This window comes from Sceloporus undulatus, chromosome 10 (genome assembly GCF_019175285.1).
Source record: "Sceloporus undulatus isolate JIND9_A2432 ecotype Alabama chromosome 10, SceUnd_v1.1, whole genome shotgun sequence".
Classification (NCBI taxonomy): domain Eukaryota; kingdom Metazoa; phylum Chordata; class Lepidosauria; order Squamata; family Phrynosomatidae; genus Sceloporus; species Sceloporus undulatus.
In genome coordinates, this window is record NC_056531.1 from 881,082 (window position 1) to 902,320 (window position 21,239).

Here is a 21,239-nt window from a genome sequence, read left to right on the forward strand (position 1 = left end):
CAGCCATGTGTGGCAATGGAGTTTGTTAACAGGTTAGGGCTTCAATTTGTTTGCTTAGTTCTTTGCATGAATGATGTTTCAGCTGCTGGGCATGGGTCAGCCAAAGCTGTTGTCACAATGTTGGTTTTTTTTTTAATGCGGTGGTTCATGTGGGAGAAGGGGACAACTCCCCCATCTATTTATATTCCTTTCCCAAGGGGACAGGGAAACTTGAGAAAAGTTGGAAGCAGCAGAGTGTGGCCCATGGACAGTATACAGCCTTTGGGAGCCCATTTTGTTGCCCTTGAAGCCCCCCAGGGCACCCACAAACCACCAGTCCACCCCCAATTAATTTGTTTCTGGGGCATTTCTTGCCTCCAAAGTACCAAAAAAGGGCCAAATCCACTCCAAAAGGAATATACCCCAGAAAGATACTGACAACTTAAAGATTCTTGGATGGCATGGGAACAGTAGAAGAAAGAGGATTAAGAGCACAATTGATAAAGAACCTGGGCTAATTCCCAGACCAACGTTCCTTTGATATGCGCTAATGTATATTTGCAATATGATCCCTAGTGTTTCTTCCTCTCCTGAACCATGCTTAGACATTTCTCATATGGTAAAATGCTTTCTTCTAAAATCTTGAGCATGACAAGCATGAGAGCGCACTAGATCCAAAGCAGCGTTGACTGGTGGTTCTCATGTCGGCACGGCAGTGAATTTGCTCCAGGATTTAGTCGAAGTTTTTCAAAGGATTCACGACCCTGGTAACATGGGCACTACCAATGTCACATGGGCAGCAAGTTTGAAAAAAGACGCCATCTTCCTGCCTCTTATCTTTACTTCTGTGTGTCATTTTCTTTCTTTCTTTTTCTCACTCACATGCGCACACACACACACATTCAAACACTATGCTGCGTTCCAATCTAGAGCAGTATGGGGAAGAAGGCACATAATTTTCACATTTCATTCTAGGTGCAAAAAAGGGGAAAAGATCAGCACTAACAGCTCAGCAAGAGGAGGAAGATGACCACTGAGAATAATGCACACATAGTGAGGAAGTGTGCTACTGAGCATTATAGCAAAAATCAGAATAAAAGTTCTGCAAGCTTGAGCACTGGAAATATGGCCAAGAAAAGATGTTAACAATCTACAGTCAATCGCTTGGTGATTGACTTTTGAGAGCCAGTCTGGTGTAATGGTCTGAGTGCTGGACTTTGATTCTATAGTCCAGGGTCAAGCCCCGCTCAGCCATGGAAACCCACAAGCTGACCATGGGCAAGTCACACTCTCTCAGCCTCAGAGGAAGGCAGAGGCAAGCTCCTGCTGAACAAACCTTGTCCAGAAGACCCTGTGATAGGTTAGCCTTAGGGTCATACATCAGAAACAATTTGAAGGCATACAACAAGAAAGACCAGTTATATTACTCTCAGTTGGCAGGTGTTGGCTTCAATGTCAATGAGATGGTGAATCCACTCCACATTTAGATTCATCCCCTTAGTTAGCTCCTTTAAATTTCGGGCTCAAACCCAGAGCATATTTGCCAGCGGAGAAAACCACTGTTCCTCAGGTTGATCAGGCACTGAGGTCCAGGTGAGAAAATGTTTTAGGATTCAACCCTCTCAGAGGGTTTTGTTCAAAAGTGGGAAATCCAGTAGGTTTTCCTTTATAGTGTAGAAAAGAGCAGAATAATAAATTAAATAACTGGCACCATGTCCTCTTTACTGGACTCTGTAAATCTGACTTTTCACAGTCAGGCCTACCAGGGAGTTGTAACCTTAATACAGACCTGGAGTAGGTGTTCCCTAGCACAGGGGCCTGAGAGTAGTTGCTGGCCTGGCCTGGGGTTTGGAGCATACCTGCCAGTGCAACACACTTGCCCCAGTGAGACAGCCATCACTCACACAGCTTGGGGAGATGACGGCATGAGGACAGGCAGCCTGGGATGACCTTATCTCATCTAGGCTTCCTCTATGGACTGGCTGCAGCAGGGCAGAAGTAACCTTTGGGGAGCAGGAGCAAAACAGCAGAGGATTGGCTATGTGTTGAGCTGAGACTCTGATTGGTAGCCAGAGGGCCTCAGCTTGTTCTGATGTCAGCTTTGTGCCCAAAAGATGCCAATCACTGCCATGCTGGGGTGCACAGATCTAAAATGTGCGGCTAACCAGCTCTGACAAAGAACTATCCATCTGTCTGTTCTAGCCTCAGTCAAGTTTCAGCCATTACGTACCACCAACAAAAGAGTTCAGAGGGAGGAGTACAAATAGAAGGGGGGTACTGTTAACATAGGTTGGAGAGGGGTCCAGAACCACCATTTCTTGCAGCTGAGTTGATTTGGCTGCTCAAGAAAGTCACCTTTGAAGGCAGCTGGAATCCAGTTCGGATGGAGAGAACCCACTGGAAAGCATCCCTTGAGAGTCATCCAAAGGAGACAGTGAGCTTTGCAGGCAGGCAACTGACTCACTTTGAGAAGCTTTTAAAAATATGTTTAATATTATTGGTCCTTTCAAGACATGTTTGCACTTGAGTTAATGGAGGTGGAAAGAGCTGTCACTTGTCTAGCTTTGCACTTTATCCGGGGTGGGGGTGGGTGGGTGGGGGGCAAAGCAAAGATAGCATATAAAGAATGAAATCTTGTGGCCTTCAGTCGACAGACTCCACCAGCAGCCCTACAGGGATGGGCACTCGAGATGGCAGCGGGGACAGTTTGTGCCTGCTTCTGGCAGGTCACACGCTAGGGCTGCCAGCCCCTTGAGGAGCTAGATGTCCTTCATCATGCTAATACATGCTAATCCTCACTTGGGCAATTGACTTGGGGCACCGACCTGCAGTCCTTTGGTGACGCCCTCCAGAATTGCTGACTGTACCCAGCCGTTAGTCTTGTGTCACACACACTTGGTCTCCATGCAGTTGGATTCTTGGAGCAAGAGATGTGTTCCTTCCACATAAATCCATAACTCCATCAGGGGTGCTTTTGGCCCTTTGCTTTCCAAGTACAACTGGCTTCTTTCAGGTCGCCTAAAGTCCAAGATTTGTTTTCTTCCTGCTAACACAGCCAATGCTGCCCGGTTTCACTTTCCGTCTACTGTAAAATAGTTTGCTATCTTTTAGCCTATGTCTGCCAGATGCCAAGACCTAGAGGTGCCAGTAGCCCTTTGTCTGCTAGACAGATCCTAGAACTGATTTTTTAAACAGCGGCTGGATGGCCATCTCTTGGCGGCGCTTTGATTGTGAGTTCCTGCATGGCAGGGGGGTTGGACTGGATGGCCCTTGGGGTCTCTTCCAACTCTATGATTCTATAAAGAAATAAGTCAAATTAATTAAAAGGAAGGTAAGCTGAGAAACCCTGCAACACCTCTCCCCCCCTGTTATGGGCAATTGGCTGGTAGATATAGCTGATGGATTAAAACCTATTGCTTTGGAGATTTAGTCACAAGCTGCCTTTTCGCCTGCCTACCAGTGTTATAACACCTTTTCCATCAATATCTAGTCTGATGTGTTCTTTCCTCTGACTCATAAGCTTCCCTTCTTAATAGCAATCAACCTTTCATGCTTTTTCTATTTGAGGAATCGGGGAGGGATTATCAAACTTCCTAAGTAGCTGAAATCATTTTGCCTTGAGCCCTTTGGATCTCCAAAACACACTTGAGGCAAATTACCCCCAAATGGCCCACCTGTCTGTTGTGTCTTCCACCTCCTTCCAGGATGTCAAACCCTTCTGTCACTTGACCAAAATTGCCACTGTCTGTCAGGCCTCAGTAATCCTCGCACATCAAGGCTCCCTGCCTAAGAATCAGCAAAAGTGCCGTTCAGCCTTGCTTTGCATAAATTCCCACAATGCAAAGCAGATTTGTTTCCCCAAAACCATTAATAAGCATTATATAAGTGGTGGCACTGGCTTTCTCCCCCACTCTCCTTGTTCAAGCAGCCTCATTCCAAACTCTTTCAAAGGGAAGATGAAACAAGATGTTGGCCAGTGACGAGGAGGGAGCAGGAAAAGGATTTAAGCTGCCATCAGGACTCAAAGGAATACGCTACATGTAATGTTGTCACTTACCTGGAACAAGAAAAACTCTTGGGGCACCTGTGAGCTGAACTGATTTTGCTTGTTTGTTTGACAGAACAGATTTTAGTCTGCAGTGTGCCACAGCAACAACAAAAATCTAACACACACAACACACTAAAGACCTTTTTGCATAGCCATTTAGTCAGTCAATGCCTATTGAAATCAAAAAGATGTTTGCCTGTCAAAGGAAGGAGTGCAGTGAGAGTGTTAAAAGTGGGAATGAGGGTGCTTCTTTGGTGTCACGAGTAACACATTTTCTATTTATTTACTTAATTAATGTATCAAGCCACACTAAATTTTAGTGTAGACTTAAAAGAGTTGTCCAAGGTGCTACCCTTCCCCAGGGGTTCAGTACCTTGTATAGCTTCTTAAAAGTCTGGATTAAACCCAGCGTGGAATAACTGTCTCACTAATGTGGAAGCCACCAACCTCAGCGGGAGATTTGGATAGATCTGTGTAGTGAAAGAGACATGATGTTCAAGCTAAAACTTGGAGTGGAATCACCACCCTGCTGACATGACTGCATTCCCAGATACAGTTCAGCAGTTCGGCAAGATCCTTTAAAGTTTAGACTCAAATCTGGGATGGAGTTACTGTTCTACTGCTATGGGAACCACCAACTACCACTAGTAAGTGCCCGAGAAATGCCCACAATTGTAGCAGGGGGACCTCTTGCCTGCAAAGTAGGCACTGTGCCACTTAGCTAGGGTCCCCTGAAAAGCGCCATCTAAGTTGTTGAATGCATTTCTGGGGATAGGGTTCTGCATCTTCAAAATTCACAATTAAACACATGGTATATGTGCCATACGCACATACAGTAAACATGCACACACACACACACACACACCCTTGACATGAAGACAGCAGCACAATTGCCTTTTCTTACACACACATCCCCCCCCCCCAAAAAAAAGTGCAACTTAGGTCTGGTGGGGGAAATAAAGCAACAGGAAAACACTCGACTGCAACAATCTGATTGCATTGTTCAAAAGGAGCAAACCATTTGTGAGCTGGTGGGCTAGAAACGTGTGAGCAGAGGTGAGATGGCTATCTGTCAGGCGTGCTGCAGTTTTATCCTGGTCTGCTGATCTGACAGACTCTCTCAAATCCCTTCAAACACTGTGATTCTATCATTCTATTATAAATGACCAGCTGCTGCCAAGTGCGGGGGCGGGGAAGGCAAGGAAACTTTGTCCAAATTGCAAATTATTTGAGGTTGGTTTGTTTGTTTAGTAAGTCCTTTTTGAGTCCTTCAGAACAATTACAAAGTCCAAAAATCAAACAAAACGAGACTCCCTTTCTGCTTTTGATTTGGCAAGTCTTGTCTCTTAAGATTTTGCACTTCATCAGTCAGCGCAGGAAAACAAAGTTTCAAGCATCTGGCCTTCCCTCCTCCTTTTGACCAGGCTCACTTGTCAGTGATGGAAATTCTGCGATGTCTTTGTCCAACCTGTTTGTTAATTTGGAACAGAGGCATTAGGCAAGGCAACGGAGGAACCAGAAAGCACCTGTTTTGGAATCAGTATTAGTTGCACCCCTAAACAAACCGCATGCCCTTTGAGTCCCCCATGGCTCCTACTTCAGTGTACTTCTCTTTTACCAACATTTTAAATTGCCAAACTGTTCCTTGGACACATGTCCACAGGCAGTTGCCTGGCACCATGCAGATAGGCATGACCACCATTGCACAGTTTAGTCAAAGCCATGGTGAAGCGCAAGAGTGGCTGACTGGATGGGTCTGGCTTTCAATTGTTTGCCTCTAGGACCCAAGTGTTGCTCTCCAGAGTGAATTTTTTTTTCAGGCCCCAAACTTCTAACATGGCAGAGAGCAAGACGTTTCAAATGGTTCACATCTAGAATTCTTCTGTTTGCTATATTTGCGTTCCATGGATCACTTTGCGTGCCCCTTTTCCTTGGATGCCTAAACAGGATTTCTAAAGGCTCAGCTGAAGTTTTAAGTTACGGCAATGCTAGAAATTGGGAGACTAGTAGAGGAAGTCTTCATTTGGATAGGGGCAGAGTTTTTATTGGAGGGGGACAGCGACTTCATTTTGTCCCTTGCCCTGTTACAAGATCTGCACTTTCTTGCATCTCAGCCAGCAATGCTTAGACATGTGGTAAGAAGGTTTGAAAGGGTTGGCTCGGATCTTGCATTTTATTCCCTGATGGGCATCTCACATTGGTTCATCAGTCATACCCATCAAATCACAGTGTAAGATGCAGACAAGTGTGGGGACAGATGACAAGGTTGTGAGGTTCCTCACCTCACTGAAAAAGAGAAGGAAATAGTTTGCTGATGGTATGGGAGTGTGTTTGTCCGCACACTTACCCAATGGCTTATGTTTTGCTGAGCTTTGCCAGGCTTCCAGATTTATGCCAGCCTTTTAAAACAGAGGCAACTCTTTAATGAAAGGCAGGGAAGGAACGAATGGCTCCTCTCTCTTTTCAGAAATATTTGTTGCATGCAATCCAACTCCTCAAGCCTTTTCAAAACGATGACACTGACATTTCTTGAATTGATTCTGAGCTTGGCCCCCCAAGTAGCAATGTGGTTTTGTTTTTGGTTTGTTTTTTGTGGTGGTGCCTATTGTATTAGCGCTTTTTGGGCTGCCGTGCTGAGCCCTCCCAGAAAGAGAACTGTTTGAGGAAAAGGAGCCACGTTTTCCGCCCAATGGTTTTGGGAATTGGGAACAGCACTGAGCAGGCAAAACTGACTCATTCCATCTCAATGGTTCATTCGGGAGCTGCAGGGAGAATCTATTTATAATCAGGCCTTTCAGGTTCAGTGCAAACTCAAAAGCAGCATCTTCAACACCAGAAGAGAGATGCACTTTGCAACAAAAGTGTGTGTTTGTGTTTGTGTTCACGCACATGGATGCTCACTTTTTTCAAAGGGACAAGGGTGCTGCCTAACCAGCTGTAGAGTTTTTAGGATTCATCTGCCAGTTCTCACTTGATGTGGATTCCTGTCTGTCAGCTCAGCAAACTGTTAGACATTCTTCACTCCCCCAAATTGTGAAAAGTTGCAAGGCAAGGGCAGCCCCACAGTGATGGTGCAGCCTCAAGTCCACGAAATAGAGCTATAAATCAGGATATCCCCAATACAAATCCCCAGGGCAAATCTCACCTCTACTGTGATCTTTGACTCAGTGGCCTTAGGCCTGCTGCTCTCTTTCAGCCCCAGTTCTAGCCACCCCATATGTCTGCAAGAGTAGAGGGTGTCCCCATACCATATTGTTATAGTTATCACATCTTCTTTATGGTTCCCAGCCTGCATCACACTCCAGTCCAACAACACCCATATGTATATGCAAGCGGATCTTGCAACACCTTTGAGACTAACTTTTGCTTTTCTGTTGCTATTCACATAGCCTGCTTATGAAGGTCTGTTCCTCCATACTTCATCTGAGGAAGTGGACTGAAGTCTGTAAACACTGATGTTACCAACTTCTTTCTTTTTCGGTCTCAAAAGGTGCCACAGCACCCCTTTGCTTACTTTGCTGGGGTGTTTTGAGGTTTGCTGCAATGTAATGCACATGTCTTGACCCTTGAAAGTGCTACATCATTGGCACAAAGCTAGGGCTAGATCAGTGCTCTTGCTGATGAAGATGAAAGATTAAAAAATGGAAGGTAAAGATGGAAACAACAGTTGTCACTTTAAAAAAAATGTTTCCTCCTCAAAAAAAATCATTAGTTTGTTGTTGTTTTTTAGTTTGACTATGAAGTTGGTCCACATGTGCTATGCGCCTGATACTTGGAAGGAGTGTGTGTCCATATTTCATCTGCAGTTGCAAAGGATGTTCTAGTGACAGGAGGAACTGCATCAAGGGCCATTTCCTCACAACAGGAGGGCACTCTTAAGAAAAGCCATCAACAAAGTAACAAAAAAGGGCATGTTACTGTGTCCAATTGGAGCATCTGTGCTTCATTGTTTGCACATAAAAGGATCACCTGGAAAGATCTGAAGAGGTGGCTCTTCAGATATCACCAGGCGACACTTATGCAAAGCCGCAGAGCCACAGTCTTCTATTATTATGAAGATTCCTCTGTTTTATATCTTTTTAGAATATGAACTACCATTGAATGGGAGAGGAACTTATGCATACCCCCCCAAAGGGATAAAGCATCATCAAAAAGGAGATGAAAAGAGGGAATACATTTGCACAAAAATTGTGTGCAGCTGGATTTGCAGTTATGTTTTCTTATTGATTTATCCCTTCTCAGCCCACATGCTTCTGAGGCAACCTCCGCAAATAAAACAACAACCATAATGAGCACAAATGCTAAAGAGACCCAAGCAACTTATTAAAAAGACACACCACTGAAAGAATTTTAAAAATATAGTATTTGGCGATAATGGCAATATTTGGCAATACCTATTTTAATTTAAATACGTTCCACTGTAGCAGAGAAAATCTGGAGCCTTATAGGGCCTTCTGAGTCTGCCTTCTATGAGCTGACTGTGGATGATAAGATGGAAGCTTTGTGGGCTGCTGGTTATCAGGTCTGGGAATTGGGAAAGAGATCTGCCCTGGATGGGGTTGCACTTCCCCTGAGGGAGCCACAACAGAGCATAAAAGTACCCTTAGATCCATCTTTGCCACTGGAGACCTAGGCGGACTCTGTAATTCAGACTGCTTGGAGCCAGAGATAACTTAGCCACAGTGGTTCAAGTGCTGCTAACTTCCCAGTTAGACTGTTGCAACGCACTCTGCCTGGGTCTGCCCTTGAGGACAACTCAGAAACTGCATACAAAAACATGTCATGCTGGTTTTAAAATAACTGCACTGGCTGCCAATATGCTTCCAGCCTCAATTCAGGGTGCGGGTGATGACATTTAAAGTCCTGAAGTTGAACTTGCTTGAAAAAACACCTCCCCATATATACTGCTGCCCAAGGTTGGAAGTCAGCTGGAGGAGGTCTCTGTTGTGTCTCAACAGTTAGGGCAATGTGCTGCTGTCAGAGCAGGCCTCCATGGTGCAATATGCTAGAGTTTAGAAGTGTTACTTTTTTCGATTACAGTGCTGCATATCCCCTAGCCAACATGTTATTATCCCCATCCCACCACCCCTTTTTGGGGCTCAATCTGACCTTGCTTCTGCTTATAATGTATTTTTTCCTTTTCTGGGAAGCCCTGAGATGCATCCAAGCAATGCTCATTTACCAAAGAAGCCCCCCGTGGATCCCTGAAAATTTGGTCCCGGGTCAAAATCAGGCACAGTCAAGACCAAAGCAAGGAGACTGAAGGCGCACACTGCATCAGAGACTCAGGAAGGATTTGCTCCTTCCAATTCCAGTTTTGCTTGTTTTCTATCTGGGGAAAATCCCTTTTGACAGCCGAGGCAGAGAGCTTCTAATTCTAGTCTATGGCTCATTTTTCACTTCAATCCCTTAGTGAAAGGATTTTAATGCTTGATGGATTCAAACTAAATTATTTCCATTCCCGTGGCTTTGCAAAAGCCTCTGGGGTGTGTGTGCATGGAGGCAGTGGGTGGTGGTGGCTAGCGGGGGGAACTTGTTTGCAATACATTCCCTGATAATCCCCCCCTCTCCCAGGGAATTACGCTTCATGGGTTCACTTCAGTGTCTTGCCGATGGTCCTTCTTTCTCCCACCTTAGGATCCCAGGGATGCTCAGAATTCTTGCTTGGGACCAGTGGGGGGGGGGGGTACAATTGGACAGTTTCCTTGCAAACTCTCCACCGCAGGACCCCTGCTTTAAATGGATTGCAAACAAAACATCTGGCAACAGAGGGTCCAGAGACTGCTGGAATGCTGTTGGCTGGCTGGCTGTGAAAGAGCAAAACACACATACCATCCAACATTTCACAGATGAAAAATGGGACACATGCAGTCAAACATCAGATGGCAAAATTTACTAATGAGGATGAAAATACCGTCTAGGAGAGGATGCAGCAGTTTGCTTTTGCCTGACTGGAAATGGCAATCCCCTAAGTTGCTTAGCCAAACATAGGGAACAGAACAGCCTAGCAACAAGGTCTCAGGGTTAGGGATGGAAACCATGTTTGTTGTTGTTTCTTGGCTGAGAAAAGGGTTCCCTGACACTTGTGAAACTCCATGGGGGATAATAATGGATCTGCAAGGGTTCTGTGCAGCTTGCTCCTGGTATTGACCACTTGAAATGTTCCAGGGCAAAAAATCCACATGTTTTTTCTATACAAAGCACCTCCTGACAAGGACCTAATGACTGAGCCTGACCAGTTAAGGTTCATCTTACTTTTGTGTCCTGGAGGGTTCTGTGTCTGCTCCAACTTCCATTTAAGAGAAATTTCAGTTATGTTCAGAGAATACTTTCTGGACAAACTCGTGCTCCATTCACATTCTTCTGTCCAATCCCTCTTTCACTTTCCGTCTTCCTCTTACTCCTCCTGGACCTCTGCCGGGGCAAACATCTCTACACTCAAATGTGGTTAACAGGATAAACCAGAGGGGAATCCCTCATATCATAAGCTGTTTTATTGGCATTCTTAGTGGTTAGATATCAAAATCATCAAGACATGTAAGAAATAACAGGGGTGTGGGATATGGGAGAGAGAGAGAGGAAGCACCTGGCATCTTGTGAGTGACACATGGAAGCATAGTTTGCACATCACACGTGGGGTGCATATTTAGACATTGTGCAACAGACACATTCAGCTGATGCTGGCAGAAAGTGAAATTGTACATACGGAATCATTGTGGATGTGCAAAAGGATAAATTGCATATTTCACGATGAAGCCCATTCATGAGCATGTGTTGCACAATGCAGCTATTCTGCATAGAGATTGCATAGTGCTAGCACAGCCTATCTCTGCCAGTAGATAGTTACATTACGATGTGAGGCTATAGGATGGTGGCCAGACAGATAACTTGTGTGTCTTGTCTGCTTCTGGCCTTTTTACTTGTTGGATAGGTAATTGTTAATCTCAGGTCTATTTCCCCCTTCTCCAAGTTTTGCTTTCCCACTATTTAAAAGGGCTTGCCACACATGAGTGCTTGTCTCCTTGAGGACTATCGGCATACAGTGTGCCCTTGGTATCAGCTGGGCTTTGGTCCCAGGACCCCCGTGGATACCAAAATCTGTGGATGCTCAAGTAAAAACAAAGTTTGCTTGTTGGAATGTGTTTTTAAAAAATATTTTCACGCTGTGAATGGTTGAATCTATGGATAAAGAGTCTGAAGATACAGAGGGCAGACTGTACATTAATAACCTGTTAGATATTACATTAATAAACTGTTGGATTTATTGAGCTAGCCCTCGGATTTTTCTCCTCGGCCTGAAATGTTTGTTACGTTGGGTTTTTCCCCTCCAGGCAACACAAGTTTCCATCTCCCTTTTGCTCAACACAGAGATGATTCTGACACTCTTCCTTACAACCCTACACTGATGCTGTGGTGTAATCCATGTAATAGCTGGAGGTTCCCCCCCCCCCATGCTTAAGCCATTTTATTAATATTCTTTCTTAATTGTGATGGGTTTCGATGATATCTGAAAGCACATCTTATATAACCTCCTTATGCACAAGTGCCTGTCTCGAGTGCCTAGTAATGGCTCCCATTCCGTGTCTCTGCATCCTGACCTTCAATTAGTTCCTTACACATCAAGCCACTGAAAATGCATGAGGCCTCTGAAGTGTTTAAGCCTATTTCAGTTTATACTTAAAGGCAAATCTCTTGTTCTGATTTGGGCTGTCACGTTTGCATTCCAAATGTTACAGTGGCTCAGTGAGTGGTAGAGAAAAAAATGCTCCCATTTCTGTGCTGCAGAATGCTTTTGTGCGCTGTTTCCATGGACAGTAAAAGCACGTGACAAGATTGTCAGACCATGTGGCCACCCTGGATGATACCTGGACTTCTGGGATTCTCTCTTTCAACTTTTTTCAGTTTTTCTAACTGAAAGCTGTCCTGAAATGTGGCCCTCTTGGGTAGAGGTGCAACCTAGAGAGCAGTGGAAGGTTCACTGGACAGATCTCGGGTGAGAGCCAGCATTACTCTTCTTAAGTTTTCACACTGGGCTTCCAAGCACTGGGGCTTGGAAGATCCAGATTCTAGTCACCATTGGCAGTGGTGTCAATGAGGCTGTGAAGGAGTGGTCTGAGTCCGCTCTGGCCAGGATCGGGACTGCGCCAACCACATGGCCTGCTCCCAAAGCCTGTTCCCTTTGCCGTCTGGGAACTATTCTTATGAAGATGAACCCCAAATAAAATAGCACTAATTTCCCATGCAAGCAGCAACATGCTCAAAATTCTGCAGCAACGACTCCTACCATACATAGAGCAAAAAATGCCAGAGGTGCAAGCTGGGGCCAGGAAAAAAAGAGGCACTAGGGGTAGGGATCATATTGCGCACCAGGGAATTCCAACAGAAAATCTAAATGTGTGTGTGGTTTTTTTTACTACTTTAAAGCCTTTGCCTGTATAGATCATGAAAAGTTATGGGATGCTCTCAACGAAATGGGAGTACCACTATATCTGATTCTCCTGATGAGAAATCTGTACTTATGAGAAGAGGCTGCCATCAGAACAACCAAGACCCTGAGGAAAACTTAAAAGATGCCTCCTGAAAAGGGTGTGTGTGGGGGGTTAGCCTCCATTTATAGCTGTCTTTCCAACTACCTTTAATTGCATTTCATCATTTACAAAGTTAACTTGTTACATAAGTCAAACGGAGCACTAAAGGGTTGGGTAATGGACAGTTCTAACCCATTAACCCAGTGATATTGACTGAGTTCAGCTATGCACAAGAGAACCAATGGGAGAGTGGTGTGACTGTCCATGGCCATCTTTCACAGTGCTGAGTTTCAAATACCAAAGCTATCCGTTGGACTCAGCCAGCTTCATCACTTTCTTATTTAGCCTTTACCACAAATTCCATACGCCTATTAAGAGAGTGTCCTGTATACGTTTTGTAAGCCTTTTACCTTACCATGCAATAGTGTCTTGTCTAGTAAGTCATGTCTTCTCATGATATGTCCAAAATACAACAGCCTCAGTTTAGTCATCATGGCTTCTAGGGAGAGTTTGGGCTTGATTTGTTCTAGGGCCCACTTATTGACCTTTTTAGCAGTTCACAGTTTCCATAGAACTCTCCTCCAGTGCCACATCTCAAATGAGCCAGCTTTCATAACCACATATAAAAACTGGAAATACAATGCCATGGACAATCCTGACTTTAGTATTCAATTATATATCTACAGCTAGCGTATATACTGGTGTATACTGAGACTTTGTGCACTCTGATTAAGCTGTTGGTGCTTATGAAATTTGCCACTTATTGACAATCTCTTGCATGAAGATTCGCTATGGAGCTTGGCACTGTCTAGAGCATCTCAATAGGTGACGCTCTCTTAGCTTTGTGTTTGCATCATTTCAAGTGACCTACAACTTATTTTATGGTATAAAATCCCCAGCTCTCAGTATGGCCTGATGGCATTTTGTTTCAAAGACCACTGTGTGAAAGCAACATTTTGGCCCGAGAGAATGATGATAGGGGTTCAAAACAGGCAGGCCTGAAATCCTGTTGGCATTCCCAACTAGTGTAAACCTATGCAATTAATGATATTTACGTAAGTGTTGACTCGCCGTCCAACAGTCAACTGGCCTATTGTAGCTGGGACTCCCCACAGGGTTTAGAGCACTCTTCTGGCCATGCTGGTGGATCAGCCATGGATTAACTTACTTTGAGGTGGAAGGATATAAGAATGCCTTCTGTACAGAACTGAGGACCAGACCCAGCCAGAGCCTTGTCTGACACTCTCAGTGCTGTCCTGTGCAGAAGGAGGTAAGTTTACCCATTGGCAGGCACTAGCCTTCCATCCCCACCAGACTTCGAGCCCATTGACAGGACTAACACTTGATTCTTTGAGACTGAGCAGCTCCAACTCTTTTGCCAGCCATTGAAACACTGCCATCCTGGACGTGAGGCAGTGCAGCCCTCCGATGGTGACAACCTTATGTAACAGTTCCTAAGGAGCAAAGTGAACGCTAGATCTTCAGGGGATGAGAAAGGGAAAGCTGTAATTGCAGCTGTACTGCGTTCACTTGGCCAATCTGGGAAAGTCTCCAGTTCTTTCAGTGACAAAGAAAAAGACATTTTTGGCACTCCGATGTCCTCAGGGCCCTTTCAGGCTTTGTGTGAATATTTTTATTACGAAAATACTTGTCCTTACAATGAATAGAGGAGAGTGTACGCATGTAGTTATGCCTTGGTTATTGCAAGGAAACCTGTGGGTCTGACGCACATTGCATTCGCACACATCCCCACAGGTGTGCACTTGGAGACCTCTCCACAGGAGCTGAGAAAGGACAAATTGCTTCTCCTGGAAGCCTTCTACTTACTGACCAGATGCTTTCAACATAACAAGCCAACTCTCATTTCTTCCATGGAACAGTTTTATTAGTATAGCTGAACATAGTCTCCTGCCCCTGATATATGTAATTGTATTGATTCCTGTTCCTTTGTAGGGATGTTTTAAACTCTGTACTGTGATGTTTTTAATCTTTTGTAAGCCGCCTTGATCATATTTTGGAAAGGCGGGGTATAAATAAAAATTATTATTATTATTATTAGTCCCACCAGCTTCCCTCAACCACAGTGAGCCATCTGCTACTAGGTGCTCTACATGTGTAAGCTATACTTTGTGTACAGGCATTAGATTTGGAAAGACAACTACAGCTTTGTAATGCTCTGGGGATTATTCTTCTCCTGCGAAGCAAAGCCTGAAGAGGAACACTGAGCAGCATAAAGATCCTTCCATCTATAAGCATGTCGGATCAGCCTCCCCTGGGACCATAGCTCTGTGGCAAAGGAACTGCTTTGGATGCAGAAGGTCCCTAGTTCAGTCCCAGGCATCTCCAGCCAAAAGTGCTTCAGGTAATAAGATTGGGGAAAACCCTGATCCCAGAAAGCGATCATCACTAAGAGTAAAATAAAGAAATAAAAAGAAATGCTGGTCTTCTAGCTGGGCAAATCCTTTGGCCTGATATTTATCCATAGAACCAATGCGATGTAGTCCATTTGAGTGTTGGACTAAGACTCCAGGAGACCAAGCTTCAAATCCCTGCTCAGCCGTGGAAATCAATTGGGTGCCATTGGGCAAGCCACACTCTCTCAGCCTCAAAGGAAGTCCATGGCAAGCCACGTCTGAATGAATCGTGCCAAGAGAACCCTGCGATAGGTTCACCTTCAAGTTGCCATAAGTGGGAAACAACTTAAAGGCATAAAAGGGGTAATTCTCCAGATGTGGACTGGAGGTCTACCCCTCCAGTCGTCCTCCAGATGTTGTTGGAATACATTTCCCATCAGCCCTAGCCAGCACAGCCAATGGTGGGGAGTCCTGAGAATCATAGCTGAACAACATCTAGAGGACCACCCTCCATGTATTCTATCAATCTCTCTCTCTTTTTCTCATTCACTTACTATACAAATCTATATGCTTGATCACAGCATCACCAAACTTGGAGATTCTGTAATGGGTAAGGAAAACTGGAATAAGGTTTTGGGTCCAGTCTGTCAACTACTTCAGCTACTTCCCAAACAAACACTCAGAGTTTCTGTACTCTTACATTTGCTCTCAAATGCACATGTATGAACTGAATGTAACCAAAGATGATATGTCAACTTAGGTTAACATCCTGAACATTTCTGTGAAACTTTGGGACAGATGGACAAACTTGGATGTATTTTTTCCCTTCAGATAATTGCTGGTTTGGTTCTCTTGTCTGTGGAACATGGCATGAAACGACTTCAGAGGTCTGTGGGTGCTACTCCTCAAGAGTTTTCTGTTATTCAGATCAGAAGCAAAATCATCAACATCGGCTCAAGCAACAACAGGTCAGTTTCCTGGTTTATTTCTATCTATTATTTTAATTAATTACCAAGGTAGTTGCTATGTTCCTTGGAAATGTCTGGCCGCCTGAATTCCTTTCCGGGATTCCTTCTTACTCCTCAAAAGAAAGGCAAAGAGGTTCAGTGCTTTTTTTTGTACTTACTTGTTCCCTGTAATGCAAAATGTGACACCAGCTATGCAGTTATGTTTCTTGAGCATTTCAGCTTCCTTCCTTCCTTCCTTCCTTCCTTCCTTTGGTAAAGAAGGAAATTTCTAGCACTCAGAATTGCAAAGGCCATCTAGTCCAACCCCCTGCAATGCAGAAATAGACATCTAAAGTACTACTGAAAGATGGCCACCTAGACTCTTTTTAAGGACCTCCAAAGAAGGAGAGTCCATTGCCTTCTGAGGCATCCATTTCACAGCACTTACCATCAGGAGGTTCTTTCTGATGTTTAGATGGCATCTCTTTTTCTTTGAGTCCATTGGCTCATGTTCTAGTAGAAGAGCAAAAACATGCCTCCTCACCCAGTGGGTTTCCATGGCTGAATGGGGATTGGAAACCTTGTCTCCTGGAGTCCTAGTCCAACCCTCAAACCATTACCCCACACTCATCTTATAGATCCACCAGGGCTAATTCCAGCTCCATCCCTGCAATGCTTGACAGTATCTCACTGGAGCGATTTTGCATGCTGTAATTAGATGATTTGCTCCAACATTTATCTTGGTTCACTGGAATTCATTTTCACAGAATTACCACTTTGTAGCTTAAAGAGAACATAAAGCCACCGCAGATGGGTTTCAGATTCTTTCCTGTTCGCAAACTCCAGACCTCTATTGAGAGCTTATGCAAAGAAGGTCTTTAGATGATTTGAGGAGCAGTGGCGCATGACAGATGCTCTCCCCAAAGTGGAAAATCCAAATGGCACAACCTGACTCTGGCTAATTAACATGGGCCACCTCCCATGCTTTTATTCCTATTGGTTTCAGTGAGGCATGTACAGGATAGCGTCTGCATTTATTTGTGTCCCATCCTAGTTTGCCAGAGACAGCAGGTGCTGTTAGAATCGGAACCTGGCTGAAGCTGTCACCAAAACCATAAAATGTTTGAGCTACAATACAAAGCTCTGCTTGGTTTCTTTGCAGCACCAGCAGAACATCCCGACTTGCTTTCCCTGAGTAGAAAAGGGAATCTTGCCTCTGACTTTGAATTACATTCCTCAGCATTTGCTCCTCCTTGGGAAGCAGTGAATAAGCATATTACGTAAGATATTAAGTGTCTTGACAATTTTGCACTGCCAGATGGCAAATAATCCAGACTCTCTGGAGAGGCAGTGCGTGTAGTTAACAGTTTAGGAATATTAGATTCTTTCTCCTCCTTGGGACTAGTGGTTGAGCTCCTCTGGCCGGCCAGCCTGAGATCTACTAGCTCTTTTGTATTCCAAAGGCAGCACCAGCCTCTCCCAATGCATCTGGATCCCAAAATTAAGCAGCAGCTGCAAAAGAAAAGCGGCAAAGAACTTCCAAAGCAAATGTGCAAAGTGTACCCTCCAACATTTCACAGGTGAAAACCAAGACATGTCTGGCTAAGCCACACCAGTGTGGTCAAGATGGCAAAGGTTATTGATGAGGAAGAACATACAAGCTAGGAGAGTCTGCAGCAGTTTGCTTTTGCCTGGGCCTACTGGGAAGGGCAAGACTCTGCTTCTTCCTCTCTCCCTTGCTCAGTTAACTGACTACAAATGACTTTGCACTTTGAACGCAGTTTGCAGCAACTGAAGTTAGCAGAGGACAAAGTGGGGAAAATGGGAGGAGGAGGGAGAAATGTTTTAAAAGCATCTGAAAAAGTGGGATTGCACAGGGCCATGCTAATCTACAAAGCCCAGCAAAAGCAGATCACCGCTATGATCTGCCAGGAACAGCGGTTTATAAATCATTCATTCATTCATTCATTCATTCATTCGGAGCTATAAATCAAGAACTTGTGCTTCTTTAGGGCAATCTGGAAAAACCGTTAGACATGTAATTACACATAGGCTAGTATCCTGCCCCTATGCATTGCCTTTGCACATTGTGCATTGCAGGTTTATTGCCAGCCGTGGCTATTGACTATTGATCCACACATTGTGCCGCATTGGTATTCATTACAGTGGTTGAGTAATGTAGCTCTGCAGGTGGATATTTACTCTGTGCTGAAGTAACTGAAGTAGTGTGGCTCTCAGCCACAGAGTACTGATCCGTATGGTTGTAGTTATTTACAAGTTATGGGGTATACCTGTATTGATAAAGTGGTTTCTGGGTATCTGTTTACCCATTGAGAGGTTTTGCTTCTCCTGGAAGAACACAGCAGGCCATTTTCCAAAACCCACATTGTGCCGATACCCCAAACCTGATTTGGGCAAGCTCTCAGGACCTCTAGTCCTTTTATCAAACAAGATGTTTGATATTTTTGGGGGCTATGTGACCATTTCTAGAAGAATTTATTCCTGACACCTGCATCTGTGGTTGGCATCTTCAAGGAATGGTGGCATTGGAGGTGTGTGGGGTATATATATTGTGTGGCCCTTGGTTTTATGCTTGACTGAATACTGTGACTCTTGTGTTATTACCACCATGTTCAAGCCCCCCGACTAACAAACTGTAGAAATAAGGATTTGAGGTGGGAGGTTCTGTGTAAATGATAATCTGTGCAATGTTATTTCAGCAATTGTGCATAAAAGTATTGCTGCTACTCTGCAACCAAGTCAGTCCTAATGAGTTTGGTGGCTCTTGCAGTCACGCTCTCCGGAAATGTTACTTTCTCTCGAAGACATCATTATAAGGAGCCTGGTTGAGTAGATTATTTTTTAATCTACCCACGCAAAACCGCTATTAGGAAATGTTGAAAATGGAACAAATATGCTAATAAAAGTCAAAAATAGTGGCCGATGAGAATTTCTTTAATAAGGCAGGGAAAGTAGGACTGGGAACAGTTCAGGTAACTGGAAAAACTGAAGGTAAGATTCAAAGCAGAATAAAAATGGGAAAGGATGGAGTTGAAGAAAGCACTCATCTACTTGGGATCCTCCTCAGCATTTCCAATGGCATCTTCTCAGAACCAAAATGGAATTGGCACTAGGTAGCTTGCCCCTACACACTCATTTATTGTAAGTGAACATGTGTACATCAGTTCATACAGCTATATGTCCAGACTCCTGTATCTCGTTCTGCGTATCTTCTCCTACGGAAGGGGTTAGGCATTCTTGTCTGGTGTGAAATATCTTCATTCAGTTCAAGTTTGCAGAAGCAGAGTTGCACATGTGATGCCACTGGGCAGGCTGATGCACATGCAGGTGTATATGTACAGTCAGATGTGCATTGCAGTGTATGGTTGCTTGTGGGATCTTGGCCTATGTGTGTTTTTTCACCCAAGGGGCAGCTCTAGCTGTGCAGGACTTCTGTTAGGTCTGGATATCCATGTCATCAGGAACCCTGATTTTTAGGGCCATGGAAACTCTCCTGTTTAAACTCATCCATCTCCACATAAGGATTGTGATGGAATTGGAGATGAGCAGGACTAATACATGCCCCCCCCCCTTCATGTGTTGATTCATCACACTTTATAAAGGAATTTTTACAGGGCTCTGGATGAAGGAAGTTTCCAATACCTGGTACAAATTGGTTACGAACATGTGGAGAGAAAAGACGTGTGTGGGCATTTGCCTGCAAAAAACATAGAGTTAAAATAGAGAGAGAGAACCTGGCACGCAGGGGCTGGCATCCTGTTAGTGACATCCACGTGCGTAACAGCAGCTTACGCATGCTTATGTCTCTTCTCAGACTGGGCACGGAGGGCTATTCTCTTACCCTTATGCTCTGTCCCAAAGCCTCGTCCCTGGCAGCTGTTCAGTCCCTGGGAAGGGCTGCTGCTGCTGCTTACTGCTTACTCCTCTCTCCTGTGGAGCCCCAGTGTAGCGTCTCAGTCATGTCCCCCCACATCCCTGCCCACCTGGCTGCCTTTTAGACCGTTGCCAACTGAGCACAAGGAAATCTTCTAAGTGCATTTAGTACTTATCTGGTGGAGCCAAACTTACTTGCCAACACCTTTTTTGGGCTGTGTGCTCAACATGCAAAGGTCTAAAAGGCAGGCAGGCACATGGGAAAGTTAGAGGGATATGGTTATATGCTTATATATGTTAGAGGGATATGGTTATATTGGAATGCACTCCAATCTCAGAGCTGCAATGCCACCCCACTGGCACAGAAGACCCAAGCTGCCACTAGCCTGCATTGAGCTAAGAGTCCTCCTGCTCTGTGACACAGAATTTCCCGCCTAGCGGAAATGTACATTTGGTGTAACACGAATGTGTTTTTGTTCCTTGTTGGCTTTTAAAAACAAAATTGGTTCTTTCCAGTGAGGAAATGAACTGTGCAATGTACTTGTTTCATTCTTAAGAGAGCAATTATGCAGCAGGGAAGGAAGAGATACACTGCTAAGCCATTATGCGCTGCCTTCCCAAGTGAGGAGAGACAGCCGCCAGAGAAATGCCAGAACAATGAGGAAATGGTAGGCGCATCCCCCCCCAGCACCCAATGTCCACCAACCAGGGACTAATCTACTAGCCATGATCCATACATGCAACACACCCTTCTTGTTGTTGCTATTTGCTATCAAGTCCACTTCGACATGGCACGGTGTAGCTCAGTTGTGGCATTATCCGTGTTGGCGTAACTTTCCACCACGCAACCCCTCGTTTTGACTGTGGCCTCTGCATTGCTGTAGCCTAAGAACTAGGGCACAGTGAGGCTCCCCTGGCAGCGCTGCTGCCAGCCTCTAGGTATGTCAGTGAGGCACCTGAGAAAGGTGACCCAGGAAGCTGTGTGACCTTTGGCTGTTGATATTGGATGCCCACCTGGCCGGACACTTTCCTTCCTTACTCTTGCAAGAGAGACGGCAATGACACCTTAATACCTTTGTCCCTCAGGCCCCCAAGGGATCGTGAAGCCAAGATGGATTACAGCATAGAATTTGAGCTGGGCCTCTTCCTCCTCCTCTCCATCTCTGGCCTGATCCCTTGGCTGCCAGTTGACCCTTTGGCCAACACTGCGCTGGCCAAAGAGATGTGGCCACCCAGGAAGGAAAACATGCCCCCCGTCCTCCCATTCATTCAAAGGAGACCTAATCCATTAGGGCTGGCTCAGCCTTCAGCCAAAGGCTTTTTCAGGTCAGGCTTCGGAAATTTTTCAGGTCAGGCAGAGCCAGGGAAAGGGACTTGGTTTGCTTCCTCAGAGGCCATCTTGGGACAGAGGCGGAAATGTGGGCCCCCAAAGTCATTCCCCCTCATTTCTGACCCCAAGAAGACATGATACATTGGAAAGGTAGGCAAG

At 44.9% G+C, this 21,239-nt stretch overlaps 1 protein-coding gene across 1 annotated transcript in view; it reads left to right on the plus strand.

The window, feature by feature from the left end:
• The window catches only part of CABP1 (calcium binding protein 1), a 66,013-nt gene that overhangs the window by 11,921 nt on the left and 32,853 nt on the right, over positions 1 to 21,239 (plus strand). The window contains exon 2 of the mRNA XM_042441557.1: positions 15,741 to 15,877. The gene's annotated coding sequence lies outside the window, so the exon portion shown is untranslated. The remainder of the gene's footprint in view (positions 1 to 15,740; positions 15,878 to 21,239) is intronic.